The sequence below is a fragment of the Antechinus flavipes genome, chromosome 2 (genome assembly GCF_016432865.1).
Source record: "Antechinus flavipes isolate AdamAnt ecotype Samford, QLD, Australia chromosome 2, AdamAnt_v2, whole genome shotgun sequence".
NCBI lineage: Eukaryota > Metazoa > Chordata > Mammalia > Dasyuromorphia > Dasyuridae > Antechinus > Antechinus flavipes.
The window spans coordinates 82051508-82067781 of NC_067399.1; positions in this window are offsets into that span (position 1 = coordinate 82051508).

Genomic DNA, 16274 nt, shown 5'->3' on the forward strand with positions numbered 1-16274 from the left:
TTGAAGAGATCCACTTCCATCAGAATACATCCTCAAACAGTATCGTTGTTGAGGTATATAATGATCTCCTGGTTCTGTTCATTTCATTTAGCATCAGTTCATGTGAGTCTCTCCAAGCCTCTCTGTATTCATCCTGCTGGTCATTTCTTATAGAACAATAATATTCCATAACATTCATATACCACAATTTACTCAGCCATTCTCCAATTGATGGGCATCCATTCAATTTCCAGTTTCTAGCCACTACAAACAGGGCTGCCACAATCATTTTGGCACATACAGATAGGTCCCTTTCCCTTCTTTAGTATCTCTTTGGGGTATAAGCCCAGTAGTAGTACTGCTGGATCAAAGGAGTACCCTTACTCCTAACCAATACCAATACTTCTACTTGCACAATTGATCCCTGTCTCCTACAGCAGCTTGTCCCCTTTCTCATCCCAACCCTGTCATTTATCTTCATTCTCTCCCTACCTAGTGGCTCTTCCCTTACCATTTACAAACATGGCAACATTTCCTCCATTCCCCAAAGACCTTTGCTTGATTTTCCCAGATCCACCATAATCCTATATCTCTTCTACCCTTTCTGGCTGAATCCCTTGAGGTCTTCTGAGAAAGGTCTCCACTTTCTTTCCTTTCCCTGTTCCATCTTTCCTTTATTAATTATTTCCTGTTTATTCTGTAAATGGCTTATTTGTACCTGTCTATTTGCTTGTTGTCTTCTATTCAACTATAAGCCTCTTATGAACAGGGATTCTCTTTTACTGCCTTTTGTATCCACAGTAGTTAATACAATGATTGCAACATATAAGGTCTTAATAAGTGTTCGGTGACTGATTGATTAATTTTTTTTCATTCATTCATTATTCCTATTTCAAATCCTCTCTGTGCTATTCCCCTAACCTGGAATGCCCTCATCAGTCCTTCCTTCGAAATCAAATCCTATCTTTTTAAGACTCAGTGCTAATATGAACTCCTCTTTGAAACTTTGAAATCCATTGGACTTCCACTGAACTTTTTATTCTTTGAAGTCCTGTAACTTATATTGGGTACTGTATAATTTAGACCTTAGGTCAGCAGGTGGCACAGTGGATAGAAACTAATCTTGGCGTCAGGACTACCTGAATTCAAATCCAACCTTAGATTCTTACTAACTGTGTGATCCTAGACAAGTTACTTAACTCTGTCTTAGTTTCCTCATTTGTAAAGTTAACTGGAGAAGTAAATAACAAACCACTTCAGTGTCTTTGCCAAGAAAATTTCAAATAGGGTCACAGAGAATTGGATGTGATTGAAACTACTCAAAACCAACAAAAAACAACAAATTTAAAACCTAAAATCACAGGATTCATCTAGTGTTGACTATTGCCAGACACTATGTTAGGTGTTAGATATATGAATATAAAAATAAGACAATGCCAACTTTCAAGAGTCTTGCATTCTAATAGGGAAAACCTCACATATAAGGGAATAGTGCCCACGGAAGGCAGTTTTGGTTAAAACAATCACCTCAATTTGCTCATTATAAAGATGAAAAAAAAGCAAGATTTAAAGCTAAGGTGAATAATCCATACTGTCAAGAGCAGAATTAAAAGAAGAGTGAATGTCATATTATCCCCACCCCCATCAGGCCAGAGATAATTTTCTTAGCAACCAAGTTTCTTGTCACTTTCTTGCTCCACCCTATCCCATTTTGAGATACTCTTCAGAGATGAATATTTGACATAAAATGATAAAAATTTATCTTCAAACTAGCCTGACAACTTTCTCCAGCTGCATTTTCATTATCATCTCCCCATCCTTCCCCCCACCCAACACATACATATTTATTAGCATGTGCTATTTGCTATTAATCATCCTCACATTCAGTTTCTGGGTCATTTGACTTTCCTCCCCAATTTCCCAGAGATTACTAGAGGGTTGGGAATGTGCCAATCAGATGTTTATAATATGTCATGACTTAGTCAACATAATTCCCAAAATTCTGATGTTGCTCCAGGGAAACCCACACAGGATCCATACTCTGCAGAGATCACCTGCCTCTGCCTGTTCTTGGTTCCAACATGGAACCATGTCCATAGATCTCTTAAATGTCCTTTGTCCCTCACATTCTAACCACATACAAACAAACTAAAAAAGGAATTTGCATTCAGTTGAAGGAGATAATCATGTATTATGTGTTAGGGACTCTTCTAAGTGCTTACAAATGTTATCTGGTTTAATCTTCCTAACAAGCCTAAAAAGTAGCTTCTGTCATTGTCTCTCTTTTGAAGTTGAAGAAATTGAGTCATACAGAGATAACTAAACTTGCCCAGAGTCACACAGCAAGAAAGTGTCTCAGGTCATAATAAAACTATCTATTGGACTAACTAGTTACTAATGGGATACACCATTTACACAGAAAATTTGAAGAGGGAGGAAATTCCCTAATGATTAGGAAGATGAAGAAAAGTCAGGCTCTAATTCCTAAATGTCCCCTGGCCTTATCATCAGTCCTGCCTTTATACTCTATAAATCCATTGAACTCTGACCTATAGAATTCTTGTATGGGCTTTGGATTTTGCCATCCTCTTCTAGGTTTCACTTTTATTCTGGATCCTTTCACCTGCCCTCAAGTAAAACCTGAATTTTGTTTTACATTTTTTCTCCCAATTAAAATCTGTTTTCAGCACTTAACACAGTAACTACCATGCAGAATGATTTTAAAAAAATTTTTTTCTTTCATTTATTCATAAGATGAGAGTTGGAACACTGATGTCAAGAGAAAGCAATACTGGTAGGCTGGTCAGAATGTGTATGTGGAGGGAAATAATATAAAATAAACCTGTAAAAGTATGATGGAGCCAGTAAGCAAAGAGCTTTACAAAATATTTTGTCTTCATAACCCTGTTCTGTTGGTGGGTAGCACAAATATTATCATTCTCATTTTACATATGAGTAAACTGGGCCTTAGAGAAGTTAAATTACTTATTCAAGATCACATAGATGATAAAAAGAAGATCCAAGTACTTTGCATTATACTACAAGAACTCTAATGTCATACATGTGGAGTCAACATAATTGAGTGGAAAGAATGTTAGATTTTGAGTAAGAGGATCCATGTCCTGCTCCTGCCTTAGCAACTTAGTAGCTTCATGATTTTTGGGAAAGTCATTCAAGCTCATTGCGTCTCAATTTCCTCATATGTAAAATGAAGGGGTTGGACTAGATCTCTTCTAGCTCTAATACTCGGATCCCATGATACCTTCTTAGTCATTCTGTGATTCTCATATTTTTGTTTTCTCTGAACAAATAGGTGCTTAATAAATGCTTCTTAATTTAGCTTTTCTGGATAGAGTCCCATATAAATAGTTCCACAAAAACTTGTGGAATAAAGGGGGAAAAAAAGCTTCTTTAAGTTTTTAGTTAGAAGGATCCAGGTGACATGAAAGATAGAGCTCTAAACCTGGAGTCAGGAATACATGAGATTAAATCTGGTCTCAGACACTTGTTACCTATGTGATCCTAGGCAAGTCACTTAATTTTTGCCTGCTTCAGTTTCTTCATCTGTAAAATGGGGATAGTAATAGCACTTACCTCTCTGGGTTATTGAGAACATTAAATGAGATATTTGTAAAAGGGGTTAGCACAGTACTTAGCACATAGTAAGTGCTTAATGAATGTTTATTTCCTTCCTTTAATTAAAGCTCAAACTCCCTTGCGAAAGAGGCCTCAAAGAAAGAACAATAACAGACTGCAATTCATGTATTCTCAGAATGTACAATTCTGTAATTTTCATATCTCACAGCTGCTCAAGTGGGAGTGGCAGCTCAACGATCAACACCAAATTGTTCTAGATGCAGAGAAATCAGTCTCAAGGGAATTGTTGCTATTCCTCTGTTTTTCTTCTGTTGCTATTCCTTGCCCTTACTCTGCTACTCTCTAAAGGAGGTCAAGGTACTCAAATGATCAGCTAAAAATCTCAGTCTGACTTTATGAGTGCAACAGAAAGGCACCAGAGCAGCCTTGAAAGTGAAAGAAACACTCTTCTAAGACTATGTCTGATTATATAATTTAAGGAGATTGTTTGGGCTTTTTCTGGTGTAAATGAGCGATCATCTAACTCTATTAGTCATTCCCTTGAGAATCAACAAAGCAGCCAGGCTCTACAGCTGGAGCAAGTTTTCTGCTGCATTTTGACAATTGGAATAACCCACAAATGGACTAACTCTGTGTTGTCATCTCATTTCAAAACGGACTTCTCTACATATGAGTATACCGATGGGTAGCCCAATCTTTCTGTTTGCCTGATTTCAAACATTATGTGTTAAATTAGTTTTCTTGACCCCCTAGAGCAGAACTGCATGATTCACTAGGACCAATACATCTTGTGAAGCATCTTTTAAGTGGAGATCTCAATCTTGTTTTCTTGGTGTCTGATTGTCACTGCACTGCCCAGGACCAAGAATTTCAAACAATAACTCAAAAGAAGGTTCAAGGATAAGTTCAACATTTATTAAATACCTTTTGTCACTAAGTCACTTATTGAGTGCCTATTATGTTTCAAGTACTATGCTAAGCACTAGGAATAAAAAAGGAGCTTACATGCTATTTGAGGGGAGAAAGGGAGCCGACAAAAGGAAAATGAATAAGATTGGGGGAAGAGAAGAAAGGTGTCCAACTCAGGAGTTTAGACTTCTTGTGGAGAAACCTAGAGCACAGCCTGATGAAAAATAAAAGACAGCTTGCTTGCCTGGATGCTCTCCTTAAACAGTGGCTGGGAAGAGTTGTCCAATCAGAGGAAGGGGCTACATTGGTGAAGTGTTGTGTGTTGAGATATGCTCTAAAGACTTATTATGTTGCTTTATTGTGATATAGAGATTCTTGAAGGTTATGACATTGGAGTACAAGCTCTGGTAAGTCTTATCATACTGGAAAGGCTTTGAACATGAATTTTGTAGATCTATCATCCAAGGTCTAGCTTAATTCAAGAGAGAAACATATCACCTGAAAGTTGACCACTAAGTGATGAGTTTTGGGAGAGGTAAGTAATTACTGAAACCATTTACTTGGTTCAAATTCAGCCTCAGATTATTATTAGCTATGTAACACTAGGTAAGTTGTTTAACTGTGTTTGCCTCAATTGCTTCATCTGTAGAATGAGCTAGAGAAGGAAATGGCAACCCATTCCAGTATAAATAGGGTCACAGATAATTAAACATGATTGAAAACAACTGAAAACAAAAGCACGCTATCCACTGTATCACCAGTTGCCTCAGAGAGTTTGGTGAGTTTTGCCACTTATTCCCTTTATAACCTTCAGGAAGTTGTTTTGAAACTGAGGCAAGATAGAGATTAGAGAGTTTTTAATATTTTACTTGGATTTCTGAGAGGGAGAGATTTTGGTCCCAGGTCTGATGTCTCAAAGTATTCAGCAGCAGCAGCAGCTTCAGCAGCAGCTTATATATGTTTCCATAGGTCAGAGTAGGCAAAGGCAGGGGTGAAGTCCGAGCATTGGTAAACGTCAGGAATTTCCAGGCAGGGACCATCAATTCGGTTCTGGCAGGTTGGAGGTAGGACCATAAATTCTTGATAACTTAGGAGGATTTAGGAGCCAGAATGTCTGAATTCCCCCTTAACTTGAGTTTACACATTTACAACTTATAACCTTAGAGTAGCCAGTTTTAATGGTCAGGGTTGGGGTGGGAGGAGAGGTTTTGCAACCAGGAGGATTGAGGCAGAACAAGTCAAAGAACTGAGGCAGAACAATTTAGGGAAACTGAGACAGGACAATTAGAAAAATGAAGAAAAAAGAAAACGAAGGCAGAATAATTAGGAAACTGAGGCAGAACAATAAATGGGAACTATGGCACAACAATTTTACTTTTCTGGACCTCAGTTTCCTCATGTATAAAATAAGGAAAACCTAGTGCAGGCACTTATCTCCTCAAACCTGGACCATTGCAATAGCCTACCAGTTTGTCCAGCCATTCTATCTTTCATTTAAGCTGGCAAAACTAATTTTAATTCTTTTACTTCAGGTCTAACATGTTAGCTCTTACTCAACAAAGTCCAGTGACTCCCTATTACTTACAGAATCAAATATAAAATATTCTATTTAGTGTTTAATATCCTTCATAATCTGTTTCCTCTCTTTCCCAGTCCTTACTTTCCAGATATTTTATTTTATTTTATGCCCCTCCCCCTCAACATACTCTGCTATATAGTGACAATAGTCTCTTCAGTTGATATTCCTTGAGTGAGACACTCTATATCTCAGCACTAATTAATTTTTTTTTACCATTTCCCATCCATGAAATGAGATCTCTCCTCATCTCTGCCTACTGACTTCTCTGTTTCTTCAAATTCCAGTTAAAATCTCGCCTTCTATAGCAAATCTTTCCCATTTTCTCTTAATTTTAGTCCCTCCCCGCCATTGATTATTTCCTATTTATTTTATGTATAGCTTGATTGTACATTTTTATTTACTTCCTCTATTCTCAAAAAAATGAACTGACTTTTGCCTTTCTTTATATTCCCAGAATAATGTCTGACATATAGTAAGCACTTAATAAATGTTTATTGATTCATTGAACAAAAGACAGAATAATGTAATGATTAGTGAGTTGGCCTTGAGTCTAGAAAACTTGGGTTGAGGTCCTGCCACTGGCATCAAATGACATCTAAGTTTCCTTATTCAAAACTCTATAAAGTGAAACTGGAAATTTATGTCAATGAAAAAGATGGACTAGATGATCTATTTGGTCCCTTCTGGTCCAAATCTATGAGCTTGTGAAAAATCTCTTGTGTGTAGTCATCTAGCTTCCCTTTGAAGGCCTAATGATGGTGATGGTGAACCAGATATTTCTGGAAATGATTAATTCCACTTTAGGGGAGCTCTAGCTATTAGGAAATTTCCCCTTATATTGAACTCAAATTTGTCTTCCCAACATTACTGCAGTTTATCATCATTCATGTCCCCATCACAGAGAAGAGTAAATAATATGTTAACCGCTGCCTAATAAATGTTCTTGATTAATTGATCAACCAAATTAATCATATGCAAGACATTATGTTGAGTGATGAGGCTATAAAGATAAACATCAGTATCATCTCTGTACTCAAGGAGCTTACAATCTAATGTGCAAAAACTAGATAATAATACAATGAGGGAACCAGCTGATACTGACTGTAACCTGCAAGCCAACTCTAGAGCTATCAACTAAGTTTGGGTTGGAGTTCTGGGTTTATATAGGTTGAGAGAGGAGATATTAGAGAATCATCAGGATATTGTTCTATCTAATTACAGTGATCCTCTTAAAGCTCAGTAATGGTACCCATTGTGTTGTGAGTAAACTCTGTGTTTTTTCCTATACTCAAGCCAACAAGAAACTAGTCTAGGGCCTAGCAACACTTATGGATAATGTAAAGAAAAGGGACTTTACTTTGACTGTTAAAGAGACGAGAAACATGGAGAATGGTGGGGGGGAGGGGGCAGAACAAAAAGAATGAGGATCAAAAATCACAAGATCTACAATTCCAATATTCTTTCCACCATAATGTGCTGGCAGACAAGCAGAGAGGGGGTTCATTTTCTCAGCTTAAAGCCAAACTGATCAGTGGGCTCCAGACAGCTATTAAGCTAAAATCATTCTTTTGGTGACTGTGTCTATTTATATCATGGCAAGCCCACACAGAGAGAACTCAGATAGTACTTGCTATCATCACCCACACTAGTCAAATGTTTAGATAAACAAAGATGTTGAATGAAATTCTGTTATTTGAACATAAATTGATATGAATAGAAACTATAATACTGAGTCAAATTCCATGTAGGAGATATGTGGTATCAATTGTCAAAAGCACAAAATAACTTTATCTGAAAATACAAGGAAATATACACTGGCATACCTTCCTCAATAAGAAAAAAGGGAGAAGGCCCAAGAGCCAATTCAGCTTTGGGAGAGTGGAGAAGAACAGGAAGAAGGGAAGGATCTTTTCAGTTAACTAGCTCTTTTTTCCCCTTCTGTATTTACCTTCATACAAAATTCCCTGCTCTGCTAACCCACTCCCTCTCTCCTAAAATTTTTAAATTATTATTCTCTAAAGATTTCATGATATTAGGTTTTCCAGGATTTCTCTGCCCACCCTATCTCCTCCTCTAGAGATTGTTCTAATTCAGAATTGGAGCATTTATACAAAACTCTCTAGACCAATGAAAAATCTTATGCAAATATTCCACACTTCAAACATGCTTAAAATTTGAGTTACAAGAGAAATCCAGAGGTGAGTTCCATTCAGGTAAGAAAAGTTATATTAAACCTAATCTGATCCTTTAAGGCTTTCATCAAGGATAGAACTTTAGTGAATATCCACACTTAGGTAGTGGAGGGTATGAGGACCAGTGAAAGTGAGAAAGAAGATTCAGTCAAAGAGAACACAAAAAGTTTAGTATCTTCAATAATCCATCACGAATAAAAGTGATACAACTTAGGTTTCATTTCATACCATGGCAAAAAGTTAAAATGGTCAATGTTGGAAGGATTGTGAGAAAACAGGCAATTAATGCACTACTAGAGAAATAGTAATTGGAAACTGGGAAAACATTTTTACAATCAAAGGTTCTGATAAAGGCCTCATTTCCAAAATATATAGAGAATTGACCCTAATCTATAAGAAATCAAACCATTCTCCAATTGATAAATGGTCAAAGGATATGAACAGACAATTCTCAGACGAAGAAATTGAAACTATTTATAGACATATGAAAATATGCTCCAAATCATTATTAATCAGAGAAATGCAAATTAAGACAACTCTGAGATACCACTACACACCTGTCAGATTGGCTAGAATGACAGGGAAAGATAATGGGGAATGTTGGAGGGGATGTGGGAAAACAGGGACACTGATACATTGTTGGTGGAATTGTGAACACATCCAGCCATTCTGGAGAGCAATTTGGAATTATGCTCAAAAAGTTATCAAGCTGTGCATACTCTTTGATCCAGCAGTGTTTCTACTGGGCTTATACCCCAAAGAGATACTAAAGAAAGGAAAGGGACCTGTATGTGCCAAAATGTTTGTGGCAGCCCTGTTTGTAGTGGCTAGAAGCTGGAAAATGAAAGGATGTCCATCAATTGGAGAATGGTTGAGTAAATTGTGGTATATGAACGTTATGGAATATTATTGTTCTGTAAGGAACAACCAGCAGGATGAATACAGAGAGGACTGGCGAGACTTACATGAACTGATGCTGAGTGAAATGAGCAGAACCAGGAGATCATTATATACCTCAACAACGATATTGTTTGAGGATGTATTCTGATGGAAGTGGACTTCTTTGATAAAGAGAGCCTTAATTGATCAAAGATGGACAGAAGCAGCTATCCCCAGAGAAAGAACACTGGAAATGAATATAAACTGCTTGCATTTATGTTTTTCTTCCCGGGTTATTTATACCTTCTGAATTCAATTCTCCCTGTGCAACAAGAAAACTGTTTGGTTCTGCACACATATATTGTATCTAGGATATCCTGCAACCCATTCAACATGTAAAGGACTCTTGCCATCTGGGGGAAGGGGTGGAGGGAGGGAGGGGAAAAATCGGAACAGAAGTGAATGCAAGGGATAATGCTGTAAAAAATTACCCTGGCATGCGTTCTATCAATAAAAAATTATTTAAAAATTTTTAAAAAAAAAAGAGAAATAGTAATTGGTCCAAATAGTCTATAAAATAATTTTAAACTATGTTGAAAAAATCAAGAAAAGTCATACTGTTTCAAATTGTTATGTACCACAAGAGGGTCAAAATAACAGGGAAAGTTTTATATATGCAAAAATATTTATAGCAATACTTTTCATAGCTTCAAACAGTTGGAGGGAAAGAGGAGGCCCAGACTGATGAATAACTGAAATAATGTTGTACATGAATGTAATGGAATATTATTGTGATGAAAGAAATGACAAATTCAGGGAAGATTTGTGTAAAAAGATGCAACGCAAAGTACGAAGAATTTGCATGGTGATAGCAATAATTCAAATTGAAAAACTTAGATTCACTTTAGTCACAAGTATAGGGAACTGATGGTGAAACATGGCAGAGAGAAACAGTAGATTTTAGATACCAAATGAGATATATATTTTCAAGACATGGCTAATATGCTGATATATTTTATTTGGCTATATAGTTATTACAAAATAAGATTCTTTTAGAAGGCGGCACTATGAGATAAATTTTTTTCCTCATAAATTTTTTCAATACTATTTTATTTTTCCAAATACCTGCAAAGATATTTGCAAAACCTTGTGTTCTAAATTTTTCTCTCTTCCTCCTCCCTCCCCAAGACAATAAGCAATCCTGTTTAAACATGTCAGTTCTTATAAATATATTTTCATATTTGTCATGCTGCAGAAGAAAAATCAGATCAAAGGGGGAAAAAATAAGAAAAAACAAACAAACAACAACAAAAAGGTGAAAATACTGTTTTGATCCACATTCAGTCTCCATAGTTTTCTCTCACTTTCCATCCCAAGTCTATTGGAATTGCCTTGAATCACCTCATTGTTTGAAAGAGCCAAGTTCATCACAGTTCATCATCACATAATCTTGTTGTTACTGTGTACAGTGTTCTCTTGGTTCTGCTCACTTCACTCAGCATCAATCATTTAAGTCTTTCCAGGATTTTCTGAAATTAGTCTGCTCAGATGATACATTTTTAAACAGCTTTCAGTACCTGTGCTAGAATCTTCATCGTACTTTATGAGTGGTCACCCAGTCTTTGCTTAAAGATCTCTAGAGAGAGGAACCCATAATTTCTGAAGCATCCTATTTCACTTTTTGCATTGTTCTAATTGTTAAGGAGTGTGTGTGTGTGTGTGTGTGTGTGTGTGTGTGTGTGTGTGTGTGAAAGACAGAAAGGCAAACAGACTGGGGACAATGTTCAGAGTAAAGATTTCCAGATAATTTCCAGAAACATGAAACCAAAGTGCATCTGGTAATGGGGCCATTTAGGAAAGATTTCTTTCTAAGCAGGGATGCAATGAGGCAGTACTATATCAGATGGTGGCCTAGCTTTCAGATTATCAGAACACTTTACATATTTTACCTCACTTTATCCTCATTACAACTCTGTGCAATAGATTTTTATTATCCCCATTTTACAAAGGAGAAAACTGAGGCTGAGAAAGAGGTCAAGTGACTTGCTCAGAATCACATAGCATCTAAAGAACTCAGAGCTTCATGGTTCCAAGTTGATGAACCACTATACCACCTATGGGTTAAACTGGAAAAATTACTGAAAGTATGGGCTATAATAGTGAAGAATCAGACTACATTCTGGATTCACTTATTCTTAATTAAAAACAAAAAAACAGATTTTTGCATCAGCATGGCCAATCAAATGCATAATGAGAGTTAGGGTTGTGGTGTGTGTGTGTGTGTGTGTGTGTGTGTTTAAGGAATGTGTAGAATTTATTGTATGCTTAAAAAAACAATCAAACAAGATGAAATGGAGATTCCCATTTTTGTCTATGGTTCTTTTTTTGAGTTCTGCTGGGTGTAAAGAAATGTTCATCTTTTGCTATTTAAATTCAGAATATTTTAAAACTAAAAAAATAAGGTGATCCTTCCGGGGAGTTTTCTTAAAGAAGACTAAAGCTTTTTCCTACTGAATATTTAAAACATATCTATTTTTAAATTAAATTTTATTTTTTAATCAGCAAAAATCCTCCTCTTCCTTCCATCCCATATCTGATTGAGAAAGAAAAAGAAAACATCTGTTACAAACATCAAGTAAAATGTATTTCTGCATTGATCATAACCAAAGAAGTATGTTTCTCTCTGTACTCTGAGTCCTTTACTTCTCTACCAGGAGATTGATAGATGGCATTCTTCATCATGAATGGAATGGGAGTTAATCATTATGCTGATTTTTATGATATTATTGTCACTGTATAAATTATTCTATTGTTCTACTGGCTTGATCCTGCACCTCCTTGGGAGGTAGGTGTTATTATTATCCCCATTTTATAGTTGAGAAAAATGAGATAAATAGAGGTTTAGTGACTTGAAATGAGTAACACCACAAATAAATGTCCAATACAGAATTTGAACTCAGGTCTTTCTGACTCCGGGTTCAGAGCTCTATCTACTGTGCTTCTTAATACATTAGAGAGAATTAAAAAGCTTGTAGATCCCCAACCTGAACTGTCCCTGAGATCTTGGAATACCATAACACTCAAAACTCAGCAAAAGCCAGTGCAGGACCAGTCCAGGAATATAAGTCTTTTCAGGTTTTTCTGCACCCATCCCTTTCATCATTTCTTATTCAATAATAGTATTCCATCATATGTATATTTACTGAACTTATTCAGCCATAGGCAGCCCCTTTATTTTCTGACTTTTTTTTGCTATCACAAAAAGGACTACTATAAATATTTTTCTACAATCTTAGAATTTATTTTTCTTAGGAAACATCTCTCCCTTAATCTAACCACCTCATTATTTCATCTGTCTCTTTTTTCTCCTTTCCCTCTCTTTTCTTATCTTTTGAAATTTATTTCTGTATCCATCTTGGTGTTTATTCTTCTTTCCTTTTACTAGTTCACATGACAATGAATTTCAAGTGTTGTTTGCTCTCAAACACACTCACCTCCCTTCTTATTTGCATAGATTTCCATTAGTACACCTTAATTATGAGATAATTTCCCTTCACTTTCATTTTCCTTTCCTTCCCCGGTGTGTTCCTCTTCCTGATCATTTCCATTTGTTTTTAAAAGAAGACATAGAAGAGTTACTCCCAGGCTTTCTATCTATTAGACTGCCTCTAGAATCTGCAGCAGTGTTCCAACTCTTATGAGTGGTCGGTCACCCAGTCTTTGCTTAAAGATCTCTAGAGAGAGGAACCCATCACTTCTGAAGCATTCTATTTCACTTTTTTGCATTGCTCTAATTGTTCAGGAGTGTGTGTGTGTGTGTGTGTGTGTGTGTGTGTGTGTGTGTGTGTGTGTACTTTATAAATATTATCTCAGTGTTCAGAGAAAATACATATGTCAGTGTTCAGAGAAGATACATGTATTATCTCCCATCTTAAGAAGTAAACAATTTATCCTTCTTTAGTTTCTAATTATTATTCATTCATGTTTACCTTTTTATATTTTCTCTTGACTCCTATATTTGTACCTTGAAGTTTCTACAAAACTCTGATCTTTTCATCAGGACTGCTTGGAAGTCAGTCGATAAGTTAATAAATTAAGTGCTTAGTATTTGCCAGTCACTGTGCTAAGCACTGGGAATACAATAATAATAATAATAATAATAATAATATAAAACAGTCCCTTCTGATAAGGAGCTCAGTATCCTGGGGGACACAACATGCAAACAACTACATGCAAACAACTACATACAAACAAGCTACTAACTAATTTTAGTTGGGATTTGAAGGAGACCAGGAAATCCAGGAAGAAGATATAAGGGAACAGAGAATCCTAGGTAAGGTAAACAGCTAGTACAAAAGCCCTGAGTAAGGAAATGGATTGTCTTGTGTGAGGAACAGCGCAAGTCTTCTATTTCATTAAAGATCTATTTATTCACCCTGTAGGATTATACAGAGTTTTTCTGGGTGAGTTATTCTTAGTGGTAAGTCTATATTCTTTGCTTTCTGGAATATCATATTCCAAGCTCTGTGCTCCTTTAAAGTTGTGGTTGCTAAATTATGTGCGATTTTGACTGTGGCTCCTCAGTTCTTGAGTTTTCTTTCTGGCTGCTTGGATTAATTTTTTTTTTCCTTTGACCTAGAAACCTCAAGTTTTGGCTATCATGTTCCTAGAGGTTTTCATTTTGGAATTTCTTTTGGGAGGTGACTGTTGGATTCTTTCTGTTTTGTAGGTTGCCTAAGAGATTTGAGTAGTTTTCTATTACAAATTTCTCTTTTTTTATTAAATGGCTTTTAGGTACTCCAATAATTCTTAAATTAATTCTCCTCAATCTGTTTTCTAGGTCAGTTGTTTGTTTTTTGCTATGAGATACCTTATATTTTCTTCTAGTTTTTCAATCTTTGGACTTTGTTTTAATTTTTTTTTTTTATTGTTTCATGGAGTGAATAGCTTCTATTTGGTTCATTTTAATTTCCAGAGTGTATGTTACTTGAGCAAAGCTCTGTTCCTCTTATCAGTTATTGTTTTGAGGATCAAATGGGATATTTGTAAAGTACTTAGCATAGTGCCTGGTACATAGTATGTGCTTAATAAATGCACATTTCCTCCTTCCACCATAGTGTGATCCTGAGTAAAATATTGTTATTCTTCTCTTATTCTGAGGTCTACAAATTCCTGACTTGGATTTAGATGAGGGCAACATGTCTATGGGCTTGACTTGTTTGTAGTTCTAGTGACTATTACTGGTCTCAGCCACTATCAACCAGCTGGAAAGCTCTATTGGTTCAGAGTAATGGATCTGAAGGTTTCCCTTGGTGTGGTATTCCTGCCTAGGTTATGCCTTTACAGACTTCAAATTGAACTAGAATTTAAAATTGAGACTCCTCTCCCCTCCTGGGGTCTGAACCACACAGCAGTTACTTGTTTCTAAACTTACTCTTTGTTCAGTACACAACTACATAGACTAGGTTCTGTGATTGCTCTTCACCCTGGAATGTCATTCCTAAATCTGGGTCCCCTCCTCATTCTGTCCCGGATTTGTGATCTGAAACTGGGAACTGAGTAACAGAGCTGCCAACTGGAATCAGTTCTTGCATCTTACACAATTTTAGGCCCCTCAGTGGTAAATATAGGACTTCTTTTTGCCCTAGTGCACATTTTCCTGGAGCACTGCTCTCTCTGAACAGAAGTACTCCATAAATTGTTTTGGACACATTCTGTCCCCCTATCCCAGTGACTACAGACCTCTCTGTCTCTCTCCCTATGCTAACCTGAACTGGGGAAGTGATTTTCTGTGATTTTTTTTCTTGGATTTCCTAATCAAAATTCAATCTAGACATTTTCTAGGTCTGTTTGGAGAAGCCGGGAGTTAGAAAGAGCTTGCTCTGTTTTTCCTTCTCCTAGACCATGTTGACTCTAACTTGGAGTGTTGGCTTAAGTTAATATAAGGTCAAAACTGGATAGGAAGATTGGGAATGGAACTAATGACTTACAGTTTATGCTGAGGATTGAGACTGAAGTATAAGTATCTTTCTAATTTGTAAAACTATCATCCTTTTCATCTTTTCCAATCCTCTCCCTTCTCTTACTTCTATGTTTTCCCATTTATACTTAGTAGTAAATCCCCACAGCACATCTTTTATTTTTTCCAAACTCATGCAAAGATAGGTTTCAACATTTACTTTTTTCTTTTTAAAATAGTATTTTATTTTTCCAAATACATATAAGGATAGTTTTCAACATTCATTTTAATGAAAGTTTGTGTTCCAAATTTTTCTCTCTCCCTTCCTTACCTCCACCCTCCTCAAAACAGTAAGCAAGTCAATATAGGTTAAATATATTCAATTCTTTTAAACATATTTCCATATTCACGTCACTTTTTTGGACTTTTAAAGTTCAAGGTAAATCTTTTATTATGGAGGAGGAATAGGAAGGAAGAAAACCCAGAAACTTTCCTCCCTGAAGGAATTCTGGATAAGGAGCAATCCAGAAAAACCCAATTGAATATACCCAGCTGGTTGTATTGTCAGCACTTAGCACAGTACCTGTCGTAGAATAAGTACTTAAGTGCTTTTTGACTCTCTTTGACTTAGTCAAGTCTTACTTGGTCAATGATAAGTTGTTTTGTCTGCCTCTCCATCCTTTGCTTTTCTTATCTCCAAAGGGTTTGTGAAATGCACCTCATGAGAATATTATAAGTATAAAATCTTTTCAGTTTCTAAAAGAAGGTTACGACCTAAATCATAGGCAGCACTTTTGTGGTAAACACACAGCAAACAGAAAAGCATAATTCTAATTCTAATTCTAGTTAAAGCTAGCCAAAACATCTGAATACCATACTATTTTCCTTTTGTTATTAGTGCCTCATTTTCTGTTCTTTTCAAGTGTCTCATTTTCTGTTACCTTCTCTTATTCTGAGGTCTTCCTCAGTCATGTTGTTAAGCAGAGCTTAGGACATTTTGTTAAAGTATTGCATATAGTCCCCTTTAAACTGAGCTGGAACTGAATCAACACTCTGGAACAAGAGCCAAGACTAGCAGAGGGCAGCAGGGGCTTTGTCCCAGGAATTGAGAGCCAAGAACATGCTGCCTTCCTCTCCCTTCCTCCCTATTCTAAAGTGTCTAATCCTTTAACTAACCCCC